Here is a 4,121-nt window from a genome sequence, read left to right as displayed (position 1 = left end):
CTCTCTCTCTCTCTCTCTCTCTCTCTCTCTCTCTCTCTCTCTCTCTCCCTCCCCCTTTGTTTACTTATCCCAATCCCAGAGATGTCTCCTGGAGATTTGGGAGAGAGAACCTGGGTTGTAGTTCCCATTCCAGACATCCATTAATACTTGTGTGTCTCCCTTTCCTCATCTTTAAACACGTTGGTTACTAGTTTTTAACAATTGAATATTTTTAAGGCAGGGTCTCAGGTATTGCAAGCTGGCATGGAACTTCCTGAGTGACGAAGGATGACCTTGAAATTCTGATCCTTCCTCCTTCACCCCCAAAAGTGTGGAAGTCAGAGGCAGTACCGCCATACCTGCTTTGTGTGGTTCTGGGAATGAAACCTAAAGCTTTATGCATGCTGGGCAAGCATTCTACCAACTGAGTCACACCCCCAGTCTTCCCCTGAGGAAGACCCCACCAACTGAAGAACACAAAGATAGCTACATTGTCCTGGTCATGATGAGCGGCTGAGGAAAGGATGTCTCAACAGACCACCAGTCTAGCTGAATCAAGGAGCTGCAGGTTTAAAGAGAGACCCTGCCTGGAACTATGATAGGGAGCAAACACACCCATGTGCACATACACACAAATACAAAAGGGTCAAAATGAACAAGCTAAGAAAGGCTGTTGTTTGTCTTACTTTTCCAAGTCAGCTCAGATACTAGGCTACCAGACACGTATATGAGCTTTTAAAAGTAGATTCATTTCAGTTTAATTAAATGGCAGAGGAATTTTTTTTTAACACAAAACAGGAATGTCAAGTCTATAATTGGAAAGTGCTGGAAAGGAGAGCTTTATTCAGAATTAATGATGTTCTTGAAAGGTCCCTCGGAAATGCCTGGGGTGATTATAGCTTCTCTGTCTGGTTGCAGGGGTAGCCTGACTTTTAATAGCTACATCAATGCAGTTATGCACCTAGGAAAATCACAGTGGAATGGATGCCCAGAAGGCTTGCCAAGCCTGACTTTACTCCTTATTTTGGTAGAAGAAACAGTCTTTATTATCATTATTATTATTTTTTAGGTTTGCTTTTGCATTGCTGTGGATCAAACCCAGGACCCTGTACATGCCAGGCAAGCACACTGCCACTCATTGTCATCCCCAGCCCTTACCATTTGCTTCACACAGCCCGTTTAGACAGCAGATATGAAGAGATGGAAGGTCAGCTGGCTGGCTAATCAGAAGTAGCCTGTGATGGGAAGAGAGAACTCCAGCCGGTAGGTCCAGCACTGTGCTGAGTTATTCTTTAGTGGTAGGGCCTGCGGAAAGCTTTCCTCCACTCTGGGTCTCAACTTCTAAAACGCAGAGCATTATCTCCTTCGTGGTTTGAAAGTGAAATGTCTCCCTTAGGCTCATATGTTTCAACACCTGGCTCCCAGCTGGGGATGCTGTTTGGGAAGAGGCAGAGCCTACCCAGAAGAAATGGGTCATGTGAAATGACCTCTGATCTCCAAGCTCTTCTTTTCTCCCACATTCTGCTTCCTGGCTGAGGCTGAAGTGAGACCAGGCACCTCCTACTCTTAGCATCATAGTTTCCCACCATGATGAAGCAATGGTTGTCCTGGAACTCTATGTAGATCAGGCTGGCTTTGAACTCACAGATATCTGCCTGTCTCTGCCCGCCAAGAGCTGAGGTAAAAGGTGTGTGTTCCACCACATATAGCTAGCTGATGATTAGTTTTCCACTGTCAACTTTGAAATGACTTAGAATAACATGGAAAGAGAGTCTTAATTGAGAGGTTGTCTAGACCAGGTTAGCCCATGGCATGTTTTCTAGGGATTGTCTAAAATTAATTGATGTCAGAAGATCCAGGTCATGTTTGCAGGCCCCATTCCCTAGACAGGAGTCCTAAACTGTATAAGAGAGGAAAGCAAGTGAGCGAGCAAGCCTGCATGCATTTATCTCTCTTTGCTCTTGCACATGCAAGGGCATTTTGTCCCAACAGAAATGAAGCCAGGATCCACAGGATCCTAGTACCTTACTGACCAAACTAGTAATATCTCCCCTCATCCATGAGTGTAATCCAACCTCAATGAGTGTACTTCCACGTCCCCCTTCTAAGCATTAACCTCAGTGGTCTTTAGCTTTGCAGAGCTACCAAATTCTCAGACTCAACAACAAAATTCACCTAAACGCTAGAACTGTAACAAGTGTACCTTGCCCAAGGGTTTAGCCAAACTGTATATTTGTGTGTGCGTATGTGTGTGTGCACATGTATGCATATGTGTGTGAATATATATGTGTGTGTATGTGTTGTGTGTGTGTGTTCATGTGGTGTATGTGTGTATATTTTACCACACTTATGGGATGGCTTGGCTTATCTGTATCAAACCCACTGTGTTCTGCTTTTATTTTGACAAGAAAACGTACTTGTTTGCACGATTTCTTCTACACATGAGGAAGAGTTGAGAAACTTTCCTTTTTTGGGTTGTCAGACATGATAGACACCCTCTGTGCTATGGTGGGTGATATTTTAAGGTGAAGTTTGGAGTTTAGCAGTTGCAGAGCAGACAAAGCCTTGGGTGTTCCATGCCTTGGTCTGGCATCTTTGATTAGAAATAGCTATTTCAGAGGTTAGGAAGATTGCTCAGTCAACAAACTGCCTTCACTGAGAGAACAGGACCTGAGTTGGGCCCCCAGAATCATGAAAATTGGCTGAGAGTAGTTGTGTTCACTTATAATCCCAGGGATATGGATATGGAGATGGAGACGGGTGGATTCCTGGGACTCACTGGCCAGCCTAGCTACTTGGTTAGCTCCAGGTCATTGCAAAAACCCACAAAAAAGACATGATGTAGCTAGAACCTCATTTTATGCATTGCGTTTAGCCTGTCTACAATTGGGAGTGGCCCTTTCTGCTACTGGTGTCTTGTTGATTGATGTTCAAGAAGTTTTAGACTTGGGGGCATTTTGGATTTTTTGTTTTTTGTTTTTGTTTGTTTTGTGTTTTTGTTTTTTTGTTTTTCAGTAAAGTTTTTGGTCCTGTAAGATCACACAGGGTTGATCTTGTGATATTGTGATCATGTGAGGATGGTAGTGGTGTTTTGTTCAAGTGGTTAGTGCTCCATCACCAAGTAGGTTAGACTGGCTGGCCAGCCAAGCCCCAGGGATCCACCTGTCTCTGCCACCATGCCCACCCCACCCCCACCTGCTTTGTCCTACTGGTTTTTGATGGGCGTCATATTTTGAACTGAAAAAGTCAAAATGAATTATCTGAATTGACGCCTCTCTCTCTCCCTTTCTTTCCCTCTTTCTCTCCCTCTCTTTCTCTCTCTCTTTCTCTCCCTCTCTTTTTCTCTCCCCCTCCATACCTTCCTACCTCCCTTTCTTTCCTTACTGACCACTGAACCTAGAGCTTCCTGTATGCCATCTAAACTTTACCACTGAGTTAAAACCCCAGCCCTTCCTATTTTCTTCGAGGTTGCTTGGGGGTGGGGGTTCCTTCCCTTCCAGCCCCCTGTAGGAAGTGCAGTGCTCAGAGGGAAAGCTGTGGACTGAGCTTCTGATAGGGCAAGAGGAGACTGGGCTCACTGCTTCCCTGGTGGAGCTGGTCTGTTTTAAATGAATGGATTTAATCAGTAGACTTGTGTTTTCTACTTCTCTTCCCTCCGGATCTCTTTGAACTTAACTCACCCCATCCATTTCTTACACTTTCGATTCTATTGTGGACAGACTGAAGTGCCTCGAGGTTCTCTACAAGGGAAGAAAAATGTCTGGGAAAGTGCCCACTAATAAGCACTTCCTGAGTGGGAGGAGGAGGGAGAGGGCAGCCACTTTCTCCCTCCATGCATACTGTTCCTCTCTAAAGGGATGGCTAAGCACTCCTGGCCGGATTTCAGGATGCAGCTGCTTATCCCTTAGACCTTTGTGGTACCTGATGTTGATGTTGGACTGTGCTATGCCATGGACCAGTCTTGTCTCTCCTAGAGGCCTTGATTTTCATTTTGGTCCATTTTGTAATTTTGTCCCCTGCCTCTGAGCCAAGGAGTGAGTACAGGTCCTTGGGCTGCTTCTTCTTCTTCTTCTTCTTCTTCTTCTTCTTCTTCTTCTTCTTCTTCTTCTTCTTCTTCTTCTTCTTCTTCTTCTTCTTCTTCT

The 4,121-nt window shown here is 44.8% G+C and overlaps 1 protein-coding gene across 1 annotated transcript in view; it reads left to right on the top strand.

Annotated features, from left to right (window-relative positions):
* The window catches only part of LOC110301108 (5-hydroxytryptamine receptor 5B), a 16,644-nt gene that overhangs the window by 2,317 nt on the left and 10,206 nt on the right, over positions 1-4,121 (top strand). The window lies entirely within an intron of this gene.

Source organism: Mus caroli, chromosome 1 (genome assembly GCF_900094665.2).
Source record: "Mus caroli chromosome 1, CAROLI_EIJ_v1.1, whole genome shotgun sequence".
NCBI classification, from domain to species: Eukaryota; Metazoa; Chordata; class Mammalia; order Rodentia; family Muridae; genus Mus; species Mus caroli.
This window is presented reverse-complemented; position numbering and strand designations above follow the sequence as displayed.